The sequence below is a fragment of the Pinus tabuliformis genome, chromosome 7 (assembly GCF_031772625.1).
Source record: "Pinus tabuliformis cultivar Carrire ecotype Pingquan chromosome 7, CPIR1, whole genome shotgun sequence".
In the NCBI taxonomy this organism is placed as follows: Eukaryota; Viridiplantae; Streptophyta; class Pinopsida; order Pinales; family Pinaceae; genus Pinus; species Pinus tabuliformis.
This window is the reverse complement of record NC_142293.1, coordinates 2,014,305,231-2,014,323,690: the sequence shown is the minus strand read 5'-3', so window position 1 is coordinate 2,014,323,690 and position 18,460 is coordinate 2,014,305,231. Positions and strand designations below refer to the sequence as shown.

The following is an 18,460-nucleotide window of genomic DNA, read 5'->3' as shown; positions in this document are numbered from 1 at the left end:
AAGCCTTGTATTCTAAGGGTGTTCATGCATTACTAGAGTGTGTTAGCGCTCGAATCTACCTCAGGCTGAAAGAGGGAAAACTCGAGGCAACATCAAACCAAGCTCAGCCTCGTAGCTAGCCCTACGAGGACAGGAGAGGGCTCTCTCCAGTCAATCTCGATAAAATGAGCAATAGGGTGCGAGATGACTAAAAATGGGTATTGATTTTAGGCTAGTAAATAGATAGGACAAGGGTATTTTGATAAATGAGTAGGTTTTCTAGGCAGTGTGGGATTAAGGGACAGCATGAACAGAGAAGTTAAATCAAAGACACAGATTATCTCCTAAGGCAAGATAGGCAAGAGATTTAACATCAAATTCAAAATACTGTGGAGTGGGTGAACTCTTGAGAGGTTGACAAGAGCATAGAAGATGAATCCTTGTCAAATAGAAGAAAACATTAAATATGAACACTTTCCCAAGGCAGAGCAATAAATTGCATTCTGCCTTTCTCACTTTAAAAGCATTCAGCTGAAAACGTTTATGAATGAAATATGAAACAGAAACAAGAGATGTATAAAATAGGAGAAGAAACACATACTAAATTCCTACTGCAAGGATCTCATGAAATAGAGTTGTACCATTCAATTATTTCTCTGTCAAATCTGTACAATGAAGCGCTAGGTTTTTTCCTCCCACACATTCCTCAGAAACTCTGAACCTTTTACACATAAATTTTCATACAATAAATAGACTTTACTGTGGGAAAATGGATCGACCTAAAGTGGGGGGTTATTTAACCATTGCTGACAGAAATTAAAAGCCAACCATCTGTTCTGAAGAAAAAGAGCGTTACACTTGAAAAATGTTTGATAGTCCACGAAGAGGCAACACCTGTAGCGTAGATACTTTGAATCATAACTGGAGTCCAAAAATAGACCATCGGTCCCAGCTGCAATCACCAACGAACACATATCAATGAAAACTAGGCGCATGATCAAACATTGCATGCCACATAAACGCTTGTGAAAGTACCATCTTTCGAAAATCAAGCCTCTGCAACTGTTCAGACCACGTTAACCATAAGCTAGCACGCACATATACAAGGGAATCCCTTGCTCCTCCATGTGTCTTGAAACTGGTTCATCAATTCATTTGGAGCTGCTTCTGTTGAAACATCCTTTTCAAAGAAGAGAGAGCTAGAATTTGACTGATCGTTTTTTTTTTTTTTTTTTTAAAGCTTCATGGTGGAAGTTTCTTCAAACTGCTTTCATGAATTAGTAAACCATCGAACTGCAACACGCAAAGTGCCCATCAGGCGACCCTCTTCCAAGAGATTTTAGGATTATTTTCTCAAAAGCATTCGTGCTGAATTATTTCATGCCATGTATGAATCTGGCCCATACCAAATAGTCAAATCTAGTATATGAGCAAAAGCCTGCAACACTAGCTGAACCACTTTCGAGGATGCGCAGTTAAAGTTTGCCAGGCTTAATAAAGCCAGTTCTTCCCCATTGTCACTGTTTCACATGATCTGCTTAACTCAACACACAAAGGATCAACCAATGTCAGAGATGTAGAAAAGCTTTGTTCTGAACAAAACTGTCCCTTGGTATCACTCACATTTGCCTGAGGAGCCATAGGCACTGCCCACTCTGGCTGTTGTCCATGTGTAATAAGTACAACTGTTTCAGTATCATCACTACCAGGATTTTGTTCTGGGATATTCTCCAAGCATATAGATTCATTTTTTTGGGTTACAAGCTAGGCAGTAACATAATTCCAATCTTGGCATGCAACTGTGACTTCACTTTCAGTTTGTACCCAAGATTCAGCGCCAGGATGCAATGGTGGATATTCAGTATCGCTGAACCAATCGCAATTGAAATTCTGAAAGTCTAAAGAATAAGGACACTGCTCCATGGGTATTGAAGTGATTAAATCTGAGGTTTGACGAACAACAGGCCATTGGGACAAGGTTATCAACTGCATTAGAAACCCCTGTAGAAATGCTAAGCTGTGGGAATAATTGTAATTCCTGTTTTGGAGCAATAGAAGGAGAAGATAACTATCCAAATGTGCTAGGTTGAGTTGTAATCATATTTGTTAGTTCCGGCATGCTGGAAGGTTCCATGTTGTGATTTATAGTTGGATCCTTAGAAGAATCATTTTGATTTCTATTGCTTTCATCAGAATCACTCCCAAGCAGAAAAGATGCATTTCTTTGAACAGAACTTCCAAATATACTTCTAGTCTGGCCAAATCTTCTATTTTGGCTAGACACATAATTTATATAACTAGAAGGTATTTCTATACTTGCAGTATGGTTTCCAGTGTTTTTTTTTTTTTTTTTTTGAAGACAAAGAATTGATTTGATCTTGTAGATAATGATGATTGTCTAGCATAAACGTTGAGATTTGAAGGAACAGGCAGAAGTGCCCCTGTACCTACTTGATTTCTTCTACTGAATGTAATTGAAGACCCGCGTGTTGCTAATGAGAGTATGGCATTGAAAGAGTTTAGAATAGCCATTGAGGGGGCTTTCCACATCTTGTTGGAATTTCTTAATTTTATCCACTTCTTTTCTTTGTCTGAAGAATGACAGTGATCATTACTGGCAGTGTCTTTGCCCCAAAGCGAACATGGAGTAGGCCTATCACATACATAACAGTGACACAGTGTGCAGTGCTTCTCATGGGGAGTACTGTTGAAAGGAAACATTACACAAAAATGTCATGGATGAGGAAAGTACCTACATGCTACATTTGTTGCACAAACCCATTTAAAACATAAAAGGTCGAGCTTTTGTAGAACCAAATGTAAAAACTAGTGTTTTGGAACTATGTTCCGCGCGAGAGGCCCAATGCGCCGCGGGCATTCTATGCACCGCGCCAGTGTTAAATTACACTGCCAATTTCTCCTCGATGCGTCGCGTGCATCCCATGTGTCGCGCGCTCCTTTTTATGCATCACGCACACTTTCTACACCCTGTCTCGGCCCTTCAACACTGAACTTCTCTCCAAACTCCAAATTCAGCTTTCACTTGAATTTTCACAGTTTATATTCTCTGTCCTCTCTATCTTTTTGCATAACGTTGTCTTTGGCGGTTTTATTTTTGTGGTCATACAATTCAACAAGCAAGAGCTCTGCTTTAACATTGGATGTCATAATAATGACTCTATTTGAGAAGCTAACTGCGCTACCTTGTCCATTCATGTGTCTGCCATTTTCAACTCTGTTTTACTTGTTTTATCTCAGACTTTTTAGCTGAAATGATGAAACTCTTTGTTTGTTTGCAGGGATGTTTAGCATGAAGTTTGGCAAGGTGACTAGAGCCTGCAAAACCATTTCACATGTGCCTTCCATCCCTGAAATTTCTCATGCTGATATTGCTATTGTTGAAATGCATTTGAATATCTTCTCTGCAGCCACAGAAGAACTTAAACAACGTTGGACAATTTAAGAGGAGGAACAAAATGTGAACTGCCTGCAACTGTACATTTGCACCAACTTTCTTCCGTAAAATTTCAGACAAGCTTCTGTAAAATAATATTTGACCAAATTGTTCTCGTTCTATGCCTGGATGACTCTTCCTTACAATTGAATTCATTGTAAAAATGACTTGCAATTTTATGCTCATGCTTGGATTATCCAACATTATTTGATGAAGCTTTCTGAAGAGTTTAATCCACATTGCAAAATGAGGGTTGAGGTTGTGCATGCAGAGCTGTAGAACTGAAAAATTACATATTTATTACAACAAACCATTTTAATGATTTCTTCTTCAAAACAGGGTTTTGAAGAAGAAACATTCTCACGTTTATTGGTGATGAAAATTGTGAAGTGAAAACTTATTAGGAACCTCCCTACTGGCATTGTTGGACACGGTTGAAGACCAAATCAACCAACCCTAGACCTAGGAGCTAAATGACTCTTTGTTGACCAAAATGGCATTTGGTGACTGCAAATGGCGAGAAATGAACCTTGGTGAATTTGACTTTGACAAAGGACTGACAAGACTGAGTCTAACATTGGCTCCAATTGGGATGGCAGCTGCCACTCCGTGGAGGTGCCAAGAACTGTAGATCTTTGGGAGAGCTAGACAGTGCCTTCGTCCATTGGGCTATGGAGTCCATTATTCCGACAAACCAACATGACTCAATTTATTGACTGAAATTTGACTTTAACTGCCTCACTGCAAACTGAAATCACTGAAAAACTTGACTCTAACAAACTAACTCAAAAGTGGCAAAGACCTAGACTTAAAACTTTAAGCTGGGTGGCAGTACCTGGCCACCCGTGTTTCTTACAAGGCAATATATCCTCAAACTATATCAGAATGCTAATGCAACCAATCAAGAAGATGGCTTCTTGACTAATTCTTCCTATCAAATCTTCTGGTCAACAGTGGATGCTTGTAACTAGGTCTCCAGAAAGCTAATTTACCATGATCTCCTTCATCACCGAATACTGCAACAGTCACCTTCACTGCTGGCTGCAACAGATTTTCCATTGAATCATGAAAAACGTGAAGATTTGCTATTGCCATCTCATGCTGAAAAAACAAGGTGTCCTTTGTTTCAAATTCTGGTCTTCCTTCATCATGTACTTCAGTGAAAGTATTCTCTTGGGCTTTAAAAAACTCTGAACAGGTAGATGAGCAGATATCTTCTCAGAAAAACATTTCGACACATGAAACATATGAAGAAGAATCTGAATGGAAATCCTGAATGTTTTGATCTTCTGGGGCGTGAATGTACTGTAGGTCATTTTCATATGATATGACAGCCAAGTTTTCATGTTCCTTATTACTTCCATTAATCATAAGAAGAGAAACTTCATATGATTCTTGAAGCGCACAAATGACATTTCTACAATCTACTAAAGATTCATCCAAAGGAACCTTTTCACTTACTTGAACAAAGGTATCCTCTTGCTGTTCATGAATTGACTGGATTACCTTGGTAGGAAGGCTCTGTTCTGATGAGATGAGGGCAGTTAGGCTTGTAACTCTACCTTCTTCGTTTGAGGTAGCCTCAACCATGCCATTCTCTTCTATGAGATCCGGAACAACATATTTTTCCTCATCACCATCTGTCTCTCGATCTGGTTTATCATCATCATTTTCGGAGATTGGAACATCATGTTCCTGCGTATCCTCATTTATTTCAACCAGAACTGGAATAGGACTTCTTTTTCCATCATTTTCAGTCATATGGAAATCTTTAACCTGTTGATTTTGATCCTGCTGCCAACTTTCCTCTAAGAGTTTTGTAGCCTGCTGAAACAGATTTTCATACAATGCTTCCATGATTTCTTCGTCCGTAAAATTATCATCCTCATAGTATTTTTCAAGGTTCTCAATAAAACCATAAGTATGCTTGCAACAATCCTGAACTAGATTTAGTGATGGATAAGATTCTTTATACTTCTCAAAGAATATTGAATGAAAATCCTTTAGACAATAGATGGAAGCAGGGGGCAAATTTTCATACCAAGATTGGGCTTCGTCTTCCAGAGTAGCCATAAACATTTTCATCAAACAGTCTTCAGGAAAATTGATCTTTAATCTATGCACATGAATGTGAAATTTCACCAAATGAAGAGCAGCGTCATTACATTCCACATTTCTGAACACAAGCAAATTCTTTGACCAATCTACTTTGGGCATTTTATTTGGAAAACCTGGGATGTGATCTCGGCTCATGGGAGCGTATCTTCTTGCAATCTGATCCATCTTGAAAATGTCAAAGCTGCTGATCTCTCTGCAGTGGAGTCACCATGAAGGATTGGTTGCTAGATTCTTCAGTGAATGGAGTCGCCAAGTGAATGATTTCAGCCGTCTTCTTGTGTCTGATCATTGTTCACCATCAACAATCCGCTCTGCACTTGATAGATGTGTTGGGGTAAGACAGTCTTCAAGCAAACCATTTTTCTCCCCAGTGGAGTCGCCACTATGTTAGCACTTGAATTTGCCTTAGGCTGAAAGAGGCAAAACTCGAGGCAACATCAAACCAAGCTCAGCCTCGTAGCTAGCCCTACAAGGATAGGGGAGGGCTCTCTCCAGTTAATCTCGATAAAATGAGCAATAGGGTGCGAGATGACTAAAAATGGGTACTAATTTTAGGCTAGTAAATAGATAGGACAAGGGTATTTTGATAAATGACTGGGTTTTCTGGGCAGCATGGGATTAAGGGACAGCATGAACAGAGAAGTTAAATCAAAGACATAGATTATCTCCTGAGGCAAGATAGGTAAGAGATTTAACATCAAATTCGAAATACTGTGGAGTGGGTGAACTGTTGAGAGGTTGACAAGGGCATAGAATATGAATCCTTGTCAAACAAAAGAAAACATTAAATATGAACACTTTCCCAAGGCAGAGCAATAAATTGGATTCTACCTTTCTCACTTTAAAATCATTCAGCCGAAAACGTTTATGAATGAAATATGAAATAGAAACAAGAGACATATAAAACAGGAGAAGAAACACATGCTAAATTCCTACTGCAAGGATCTCATGAAACAGAGTTGTACCATTCAATTATTTCTCTGTCAAATCTGTACAATGAAGCGCTGGGTTTTTTCCTCCCACACTTTCCTCAGAAACACCGAACCTTTTACACATAAATGTTCATACAATAAATAGAATTTACTGTGGGAAAATGGATCGACCTAAAGTGGGGGGTTATTTAATCATTGCTGACAGAAATTAAAAGCGAACCATATGTTCTGAAGAAAAAGAGCGTTACACTTGAAAACTGTTCGATAGTCCACGAAGAGACAACACCTGTAGCATAGATACTTTGAATCATAATTGGAGTCCAAAAATAGACAGTCGGTCCTAGCTGCAATCACCAGCGAACACATTTCAATGACAACTAGGCGCATGATCAAACATTGCATGCCACATAAACGCTCATGAAAGTACCATCTTTCGAAAATCAAGCCTCTGCAACTGTTCAGACCACACTAACCATAAGCTAGCATGCACATATAGAAGGAAATCCCTTGCTCCTCCACGTGTCTTGAAACTGGTTCATCAATTCATTTGGAGCTGCTTCTCTTGAAACATCCTTTTCAAAAAAGAGAGAGCTGGAATTTGACTGATCATTTTTTTTTTTTTTAAGCTTCATGGTGGAAGTTTCTTCAAACTTCTTTCATGAATTAGTAAACCATCGAACTGCAACACGCAAAGTGCCCATCAAGAGACCCTCTTCCATGAGATTTTAGGATTATTTTCTCAAAAGCATTCGTGCTGAATTATTTCACGCCATGTATGAATCTGGCCCATACAAAACAATCAAATCTGGTATATGAGCAAAAGCCTGCAACGCTGTCTGAACCACTTTCGAGGATGCGCAGTTAAAGTTTTCCAGGCTTAATAAAGCCAGTTCTTCCCCATTGTCACTGTTTCACATGATCTGCTTAGCTCAACACACAAAGGATCAACCAATGTCGGAGATGTAGAAAAGCTTTGTTCTGAACAAAACTGTCCCTTGGTATCACTCACATCTGCCTGAGGAGCCATAGGCACTGCCCACTCTGGCTGTTGTCCATGTGTAATAAGTACAACTGTTTCAGTATCATCACTACCAGGATTCTGTTTTGGGATATTCTCCAAGCATATAGATTCATTGTTTTGGGTTACAAGCTGGGCAGTAACATAATTCCAATCTTGGCATGCAATTGTGACTTCACTTTCAGTTTGTACCCAAGATTCAGCGCCAGGATGCAATGGTGGATATTCAGTATCGCTGAACCAATCGCAATTGAAATTCTGAAAGTCTAAACAATAAGGACACTGCTCCATGGGCATTGAAGTGATTAAATCTGAGGTTTGATGAACAACAGGCCATTGGGACAAGGTTATCAATTGCATTAGAAACCCCTGCAGAAATGCTAAGCTATGGGAATAATTGTAATTCCTGTTTTGGAGCAATAGAAGGAGAAGATAACTATCCAGATGTGCTAGGTTGAGTTGTAATCATATTTGTTAGTTCCGGCATGCTTGAAGGTTCCATGTTGTGATTTATATTTGGATCCTTAGAAGAATCATTTTGATTTCTATTGCTTTCATCAGAATCACTCCCAAGCAGAAAATATGCATTTCTTTGAACAGAACTTCCAAATCTACTTCCAGTCTGGCCAAATCTTCTATTTTGGCTAGACACGTAATTTATATAACGAGATGGGATTTCTATACTTGCAGTATGGTTTCCAGTGCTTCTTGAAGACAAAGACCTGCATTGATCTGGTCTTGTAGATAATGATGATTGTCTAGCATAAATGTTGAGATTTGAAGGAACAGGCAGAAGTGCACCTGTACCTGCTTGATTGCTTCTACTGACTGTAATTGAAGACCCGCGTGTTGCTAATGAGAGTATGGCATTGAAAGAGTTTTAGAATAGCCATTCAGGGGGCTTTCCACATCTTGTTGGAATTTCTTAATTTTATCCACTTCTTTTCTTTACCTGAAGAATGACAGTGATCATTACTGGCAGTCCCTTTGCCCCAAAGCGAACATGGAGCAGGCCTATCACATACATAACAGTGACACAATGTGCAGTGCTTCTCATGGGGAGTACTATTGAAAGGAAACATTACACAAAAATGTCATGGATGAGGAAAGTCCCTACATGCTACATTTGTTGCGCAAACCCATTTAAAACATAAAAGATTGAGCTTTTGTAGAACCAAATGTAAAAACTAGTGTTCTGGAACTGTGCGCCGTGCGAGAGGTCCAATGCGCCGCAGGCATTCTATGCACCACGCCAGTGTTAAATTACACTGCCAATTTCTCCTCGGTGCGTCGCGTGCATCCCATGCGCCACGCGCTCCTTTTTATGCGCCGCGCGCACTTTCTACACCCTGTCTCGGCCCTTCAACACTGAACTTCACTCCAAACTCCAAATTCAGCTTCACTTTAATTTTCACAGTTTATATTCTCTGTCCTCTCTATCTTTTTGCATAACGTTGTCTTTGGTGGTTTTATTTTTGTGGTCATACAATTCAATAAGCAAGAGCTCTACTCTAACATTGGATGTCATAATAATGACTCTATTTGAGAAGCTAATTGCGCTACCTTGTCCATTCATGCATCTGCCATTTTCAACTCTGTTTTTCTTGTTTTATCTCGGACTTTTGAGCTGAAATGATGAAACTCTTTGTTTGTTTGCAGGGATGTTTAGCATGAAGTTTGGCAAGGTGACTAGAGCCTGCAAAACCATTTCACATGTGCCTTCCATCCCTGAAATTTCTCATGCTGATATTGCTATTGTTGACATGCATTTGAATATCTTCTCTGCAGCCACAGAATAACTTAAACAACGTTGGACAATTTAAGAGGAGGAACAAAATGTGAACTGCCTGCAACTGTACATTTGCACCAACTTTCTTCCGTAAAATTTCAGACAAGCTTCTGTAAAATAATATTTGACCAAATTGTTCTCGTTCTATGCCTGGATGACTCTTCGTTACAATTGAATTCATTGTAAAAATGACTTGCAATTTTATGCTCCTGCTTGGATTATCCAACATTATTTGATGAAGCTTTATGAAGAGTGTAATCCACATTGCAAAATGAGGGTTGAGGCTACGCATGTAGAGCTGTAGAACTGAAAAATTACATATTTATTACAACAAACCATTTTAACGTTTTCTTCTTCAAAACAGGGTTTTGAAGAAGAAACATTCTCAGTTTTATTGGTGATGAAAATTGTGAAGTGAAAACTTATTAGGAACCTCCCTGCTGGCATTGTTGGACACGGTTGAAGACCAAATCAACTAACCCTAGACCTAGGAGCTAAATGACTCTTTGTTGACTAAAATGGCATTTGGTGACTGCAAATAACGAGAAATGAACCTTGGTGAATTTTACTTTGACAGAGGACTGACAAGACTGAGTCTAACAGAGTGAAAACAGAGTGGAAGTGGTTATCTGGCTTGAACCAAACCATCACCCTTCCCAATAAGTTCCTAGAACCATATTGAAGATTATATGTTACCAGGAATCTTCGAGCTACAACCTAAGAGAGTTTCCTGGAGCACTAACACTACTATTTACCATTTCAAGGGTAAATGGTTATGTTGCGTTACATCAGGCCTCACGAGTATCCATGAGCCTAGCAGTGAAATGTCTCAGCATAGTGTTTGATTGGTGAACACCTCTAATGACCAATATGAAGAACCAACTGATTTCCATTCAGAAGGGTTAGACAAAGAATTTTGGGTACAACACAAGCTTATGCTCGTTCTTCTTTGAGAAAGTGTCTGGGCTTCGACCCACAGTGCTATCAACCATCAGCAGCCCGAGCGATCCTTGGATGGGCAGATGGGCTGACTTGATGAAATGCCTAGGGGGTGGTGAAGTCCCCAAGGATGACTTTTCCCGACGATTTTTTCACATGGTGGGATCAACAAGTCATCGCAGTCGATCACTACCCCTATGCTGGAATGGATTTCCGAGGAGATGCAGATTTAGTATTACCACGAGATGCAACATGAGGTGCCATAGGTAACAATTTTTTTTTTTGAATTTATTAAGATTTTTTGGATTTTTATTATAAATGAACTTAAAAATGTTTTTTTATGAGACAAGACACTTACAAAATATATGATCATGTTTCATATGTGGGGCCAGTGAGACCTAGTGGATTTCCCTGACATAGGCATCATGGAATAGATGTCGAAGGGGCCATAGCTCAGACGAAGAAAGCTCTCCATGTTGTTTAGAGGAACTTGGTGATGCTGACTCACCAAGTACCCATGATATCGAGAGATGACTTACTCAAGGCGCTGTAGGGCCGCGTGGAAGGAGTACCATGGTGTTAACACCCAGGTTGTTCCCTATGACTCCCAAGGGAATACGGCCGGGGTAACCACTAACCAATCTTTGGATCACCGCTTCTAGCCTAACAGTGATCAGAGAGGGCTCTCTCTTTATGATTTGTAACTGTTTGTTGTAGGGTTTTAGGCTAGCTATTATGCACTGTGTTTTGTTTATGTTTGGTTGGTGAAATTCCTTTTAGGTTCTAGTGAAGTAGTTTTCTGAGAAGTTGAGTACCATTGGGCAATGGAGTCTGTAGCTGTATGTGTTTGAAGTTTTGAGATGAAAGATGGGACTTACAGGGCCATTTGGGAGTTTAATAGAACAGATTTTTGATTAAAAGACTGGAAACAGGTAGCACGAATAGTGAAAGCATTCAAGAATTTCCACTATTTATCTATGTGTTCCCAACAGATAGCTTTAAGAAGAGAAAACAGAGGTCTTAGGGGCAAAGTTGAATCCCTGAGAATGACTGTTATAATAAAAACACAGTTTTGAATTGCAGCATTTAAGAATTACAATTCTGTTACTGTATAAGAGGAAAACATTTATAATAGCTCAGTTTGAGTCCAGGGTAAACATAGTTAAATCCTGGTACTATCCTTTCACCTTGCTATCAAGTGTAAACATAAGAACAGTAAAGAGAACAAAAGACTCAAAACAGACACGACAAAGAGATTTGAGAATACTTATAGTTTTATGCAACACCCATGGGATCCTGTAACATGCATCCTTCACCACAAGATATCAAACACACCAAACTTCTGGAAGTTCCATTCCTCCTTTGTATTAATTCTCTGAAAATATTACAGCAGATGGAAGTTATCCAAGAGAAAATTCCAGCAACCTCTTCAGCATCTGTGAAGGGTCTATATATACTAGCGGTGGTCTACAGAAATATCTGAGTTCTGCGTTATCTCAGTCTTTACATTCTCACCAACTATCTAAGATATTATGTCGAAAATTTATTACACATTTAATACACAGCACAGGCATCTTAATGCTCTGTCAGAAGATATTTAGCTTTATAAGAATAGCTAAGTCGGTCTGAATATTTGGAGTTAATGCATAGAAAACCCGACTGTAGGCTGGTACACTATGTCTCGGACCTGTCAGCTGTGACTTTGACTGCTGCTGGTGGCGAGTGACTGGTCTGGCTGAGTTGGCTCAGCCTCTGCCTTTTCATGTGGGTATTAATTCCCAAAATTGTCACTGTATGTACCTGCTTCTTCCTTCTGCGCTATTGGTTCTGGCCTGTCAAAATTGTCTGGGTCAAATGCCTCCAGACATCCTGTGTGGGCAGTTGATGTGCCAAAATTGCCCCTAGAGTCTCATCTGCTTCTGTGAACTTGAAGAAATTGGGTGGTGTATCAAACAGATGCTCTATCTCATTCATGAGAAAAAACAGGTTCTCCACTCTGTCATACATCATTTGCCCTGTAGCTGGCCCTGGCTCCTTTGAAGTGCTGGGAGGTTTTGCAATCTCTGCTACTGCATGGGCATCAATTCTCTTGTTATAGTTGTCCAGGGTGAGCAGTCTTCCCACGCTGCTCAAAATGTTGGGGAGGCCTCTGTTCTGCAGTGTTACAAACTTCTCCAGGAACCTGTTAATTTCTGTTTGCATGTCCTGTGTTCTTCTCTCCAAGGTTCCAATCAAGTTTCTCAATGTAACAACTCTCTTGGCTATGGCAATTGTTTCTGTCCTGTTGTTGATTCCCATGCTAGCCAATTGAGTGCTGGTTTTATAATTCAGGATATTGATCATCCTGGTAGCTGCTTCTGGCATGTGCCCAAGGCTTGCCCTTGCTCTCTGTATTTCCTTGTTTGCTTTGGTGATGAGCACCATTTGTTCATCCATGGTTTCAATGTATTGCCACTGTTTGGCAATGGATCTCCCAATGTTGCTCCACAACACTGCTTTCATATCAGCTGTCACCCTTTCCAGTGCAAGCTCTTTTTCCAGCTCAGCAATCCTTCTCTTAAGGGTTTTCACCTCTCTCTCCTTGGCTGCCTCATTTTGTTTGCTTTTATCAAATTTCTCATTAACATTAGCCAAGTTCTGTTTGAGCCCATCCAGCTCTTTCATTTGAGCTTCCATAGCTCGGATCTCTGCTTGTAGCTTCTGCATGTCTAAGCTAGCAGCTTGCTCTGATGTTGTTGTGGGGGCTGTGGATGGTGCTGTAGCTCCTGTTTGCTGAGGAGGAGGAGTGATGATCGGAGGTGTTTCCTCAAGATTTATTATTAATGGAGGAGGCTGGGAGGATTGACCTTCCCCTTTCTGTTTCATGGCTTCTTGTAGTGCTGCCTTTGCAGCTTCAGTTTGTCCTAGCTGGTCTTGAGTCCTAACCAGCTCTTTGTATAAGGATACCAGCAGGTCTGTGGTATCTTTTTCTTGCCGTTGCTGGGCAACTTCATCTGTTTGTGGATGGATGGTGGCCGGGAGTTTGATTTTCTTTCTTAGGGCTGCCATGTCTGCATCCCTTATTTTCAGCAGTTCTTGGATGCCTTTGACATCCTTGGGATCATGTCCTATCTCTATGATTACCTCCTCCAAGGATTTGATCCTGTTGTCCTTGGCCTGTGAGGATGCTCGTTCCAATTCTAGCTGGGATGATGTATTGTCTAGGCTGCTCTTTAACTTGTAATTTTCCAGTGTCTCATCTGCCAGGGAGGCATACACCATTTCACCCGTTTGTTTGTGTAACTCTATCTTATCCATGGGGTGAATATCTTTAGCCAGAACCTCCATATTTGTTCTCAAATAGTCTGAGGTGGACTGAGGATGTAGAGTTGTGGGCATGAAATGGCTCATTATCATTTTTCCCTCACTCACATCAAAAGCAGACATTAGTCTCTGCTGGTTGCTGGGAGCTAGTTTTAACAAGTGATCATAGAGTTGCACTTTTATGGGATCACTCCTTCTCTTGATTTCTATGAACTGCTGCTTTATACTTGAGTGCCCCTCTCTATGCTGACCAGAAGAGCTGACCTCTCCTCCCATTGTCATATCTGGTCCTCTTTGAGATGAGCTGGCCGAGAGTTCTCCACTGGGTGGGCCCATGCCCATGGCCTGCCTTACTGCTATGTCCTCCTCTTGGGAGTCATTCAATCTTTGTCTCTTCTCTCCTCTGATAAAGGATGAAGTCTGGGGAGTCTCTCTTTCTCTCTTTCTGGTTAAGTCCTCCTTCTGAGGTGTTTGGAGGACTGAGCTGTCCACATTGATGTCTGTTCTTGGAGGCAACTCTGTTTGGGGCTGCTGTTCTGTAGAACCGGGCAAATCTGTCTCTTTATTTTGCTGTAATGGCTGCTGCCCACTAGTTTGTGGTTTATCTTGTTGCTGCCCCAACTCCCGTTCTTCCATTTCTTCTTGCTGCTGTAGCAAGGTGTCAACCTGTTCTTCTGTTAATATAGGTGGTTGTTCCACCTGTTTGCCTTTGTCCTTGCTTGCTGCTTGGGTTGTCTGCTCGGCAGCTCGCTGTTGTGTTGCTGGTGTTGTGGTGGCTGCCCCAATTTGCCTCCTGTAGGAAATAGGCACCTGTCCACAAGTTTCCAAGTCAGCTTGTTTTTGGACATTTCTAGCCTCTTGCTCAAGTATTTCTTCATTAGTCATTTGCTCTACTAATGTGCCCTCTTCCCAATCTGGTGCATTTGCATATTTTTCAATTTCAGGTAATCTGGCATGAGCATAGTTGCCTAACTTATACCTGATCCTCCTGAGGGAAATAGAGTGGTTAGGGTCATATGGAATCCACTCAAAACTAGTTTTCAACTGGAGTCCTTCCAGGATCCTGTCTGCCTCTTTCCAGCCTTCTTCCTTCCTGTTGTATAAGAAGGGACCTAGCTGATTTCTCACTTTCAACTGTGATTTCTTGTTTTTACTCTGAAAGTGTAGGTAATCTGAGTTCCCAAATTGCCTGAAATATTCTAAGGCAAACAGTCTCATGGGAACGTACCTTGGCAGCCTAAATGGATTTAATTCACATCCATACACCCTAATGACTGTGTGATTCTGGTAGAAGTACCAGTTGCCGATGTTGTAAAGCTTGTTCAAATGAAGAATTCTTTTCATGTCATCGGTCAGTCTAGGAGAAGGGGCACCTTGCAGCACTGCTAGGGCTGGATGAACAAATAAATCAATAAACTCACAGTATGTATAAGGTGATAGTGAGGTACGATGGAACACAGGGGTCCAAAAAACAACTGATCTTGGGGTTCCTTGGGCGTTGAGTGGCCTCAAAGGGACAGAGAAGGTAGCTGGCTGGTTGAACAAGAACAGATGGTATATGTAGGAGGTGTATCTGAACAGCCTCTCCCTCTTCAAGTTCATGAACTGGTCATGAATCTTCTCAGCTATATAAGTTGCATAATCATAGTGGATAGCTGGAGGCTTACCTGGGGCAAATATGGACAGCATTGCCAATATGCAGTCATCTACATCTTCTAGTCCTCTGAATCCTAGGACATAGCCAATCAAGTCCACCATCATCCTGCCCAACTCATTCAGGTATTGGTATCCAATGGGAGGGGTTCTGACTGCTTCAGAGCTAGGTGTGACAAATAGCTGGTTAATCTTCACAATCTGGTCATTAGACAGGTTATTTCCTCTCTTTATCAAATCTTGCATGGAAAGAGGGGTCAACTTCTTGGCTGTATGGAAATGCAGCATCTGATTTATACTCTCTGGAGTGATCTGAAACAGGACTAGGCCTGTGGGGCTAATGACTGCCCTTTGGCTGGGGTCATAGCGCTCTTGGCAACTGTAGATAAGCTCTGGCATGGGATTAACTTGGGGAAGGTTGTATATGGGCAAATTTGATTCCCAAATTCCCAGGATATCTGCTCCACTCATGTGCTGGGCTCTCAGTTCATTTAACATTTGGATATTATACTTAGTTCCCATAGGAAACCAGTCCAACATCTGGTAATCCATGTCTCCCAGGGCTTGCCATGCTAGTTCTCGGTGAGGAGCATTGATAGGCTTGATATTTAATGCAATAGGGGTCTCCATAGCTTCTGAATGGGCAAATATTGCAATTTGACAAGTGACTGGCAAAAACAGACTGCAGACTGCCCTCAGTGGGAAAATAACTTGATTTTTTGAATTGTCAGAGGGGAATTTACCAGCTAGAAATTGAAATACTGCTGGTAATTGGTAACAGAGCCTCTTTGGGGCCTAAGTGAGCTTCTGGTAGTAGTTCGGAGGTATTTAGCAGTGAATTTGCCGGGAAACGCAGAGCTGAGGGGTTTTTAGATGAATTGCAGTTTGTTACAACTCTGCAGGGAATTTTTGGACTTCACAGAGACAATGGTGGAGATATAACCCGGTTCTAGCGGTGAAAAAGTCTGTTTTACGGTCCTATTATGCTTGTGAGCAGATTAGAGCAGAATGCAGGCCGTATGGAGGGCAGGGCAGGGTAAATACCTGTAATTCGACGTGCAGAGGTCGTGGCAAGGTGTACTGCAGCTGCTGACGTGGTCGCTTGGGCTAATTGTACCGGTTGGCGGAAATCCAGGCAGAAATGGCTGAGCAGAGTGTACAGACGAAATAACAGTGAAATGGTAAAAAACGCGCAAAATTCGGTTAATATGAGTTTTTTACCCATTTGGCGCTTTTTTATGATGACGTCAGCATGACGTCATTGGTGGGTCACGGTGATGTGACGTCAGCTGACGTCATCGGGGAGGACGTGGCTGAAGACGACAGGTCAACGGGGGTGAGGTGGCAGTCCAGTCAGCGGTGAGCTGGACGTGGCAGAACGGTCAATAGCGGACGGGCGGAGGTTAAGCCGTGAAGGTTACGGTTAAGGCTCTAACCGTCACGGTCTCTCGGGGCGGTTAGAGTACGGCGCCCAGGGTGTCAGAGGGAGCTCCGAGACGGTCTAACGGGCGACGCGTGGCAGAGGCATGACGAGGCGCAACGTCATGTTCTCGGGAGTTAACGCGCGGACGTGGACGGCGTTCCGATATTGTTATGGGCCGTCGGATCTGGAGGGCTTGATCCGACGGCTGGCGGAGGTGTAAGGTGCACGGCGGATAGGGCGGCGGAAAATTTAACGTTTATGGGTTTTGGCATAGTTTTTCAAATGTTTTTTCTGCCCACCCGCGCTTGCCTTTGGGAATGTGCCGAAAGCGGGATTTGATTTTTGTAAGGTTTGCAGAGGGTTTTGTGGGCTAGAGGGGTTTAAAGAGGGGTTTTTACCCATGCAAAGGTATTTTTTGAGGGGAAATGATCTGCAGCAAAGGGAGAGTATCGGAGATAGGTTCACCATGGTGGCCAGATGCCACTATGATCCCTCTTTGCAGATTTCTCGGCTATTATGCCTAGGGGAGGGAATATATAACATTTAGGGCTTTATACACCTTAGTGTTATTATTATTAGGGCAAGGGGTAGAATAGGGAGTTAAATAGTAGAATTAGGAGTTAGTGAAGTGAAGGAGGGGAATCTTTGAGAAAGGGGATGTTAATGATGGAGTAAGGGGGAAAAAGTGAAGTTAGTGATGCTTTCTGCTGTGAATCCATGAAATTCACCACCTTTTCTGCTGATATGTCCATTGCCTTGGCAAAATATCTTTGACAACTATGTAATGGTGAACCTGTCCTTTCTGCAACCACAACTGCCTACCCAACTATTTCACCTAACATTTTTTAGTTTTTTCTTGGAGGGGCACTTAGACTTGCAACCCTCAATTGCCTTTTCTTTTCTTTGGCTTTTTCCTTTTTTTTACTCTATCTGTTTCTACCCTTATCTCTTCCAAGGTCCCAGATTAGGCTTTTGGGAACCTTTGTTTCTCTACCTGAACTACTTATCTGCCAAGATTAAGCTGTTTGGACAGACTTCTTTCTCTATTCTACAACTCAAAATTGAAACATGGCATGATCCAGATTAGACTGTTGAATCATCCACAAAAATGTAATAAGGTCCTCAATATCTGAAGTAATTTCACACACCTCTGATTTCCCGGAAATATGGGATCTTTGTAGTAACAAAGCAGAGCATATTTGGATTTTCGATAATCAATCATGAAATATGAAACCTATTACTATAGGTATCCAACAGTGGCTCCATATGGGGATGGTTTTTCTTTTGAAAGACCAAGAACAGCAGGTCAGATTGCCTTGTTGCTCGATTGTCCATCTTAATCTTTGAGCTCTGATACATGTAACCTGTCAAAATAGTGTGCTTCTTTCTTGGGGAACCTCTGATATTATCTGCCTGTTGCTGCTAGTTGCAGCACTTGGGAAAACCTCTTTATACAATATATAAAAAAAAAAAAGAATATGTACAATTGCATATATACAATGAACCTTTGGATCCTTATCATATTGAACCATCATAATAGTGCTTCAGCATCCTGCCATTGACAGGACCTTCATCTAGTTCAGTCACAGTCAAGCTTTTAAGGAAATAAGTGTTATTACCTTGCACTGCTTGGACAGCAAATGGTCCTTTCCATAAAGAATCAAACTTCCCATGTTTCCCTTTGTCTTCTCTTCTTGCATCCCACTTTAGAACTTTGTCTCCCATATTGAAATCTTCTGCTTTGGTTCTTCTGTCAAAGGCCTTTTTAAGTTTTTCCTGTAGTATTTGCACTCTGCTGAAAACTTGTTCTCTGGTTTGCTGTAAACAGATTATCTGGTTGATCCTTCTTTGC

At 41.2% G+C, this 18,460-nt stretch overlaps 2 pseudogenes; both read right to left on the bottom strand.

Moving 5' to 3' along the window:
- Window positions 1–1,470: 1,470 nt before the first annotated feature.
- Window positions 1,471–5,290, bottom strand: LOC149256569 (uncharacterized; annotated as a pseudogene).
- Window positions 5,291–7,360: 2,070 nt separating this feature from the next.
- LOC149256568 (uncharacterized) overlaps window positions 7,361–18,460 on the bottom strand; it is a 30,167-nt pseudogene continuing 19,067 nt past the window's right edge.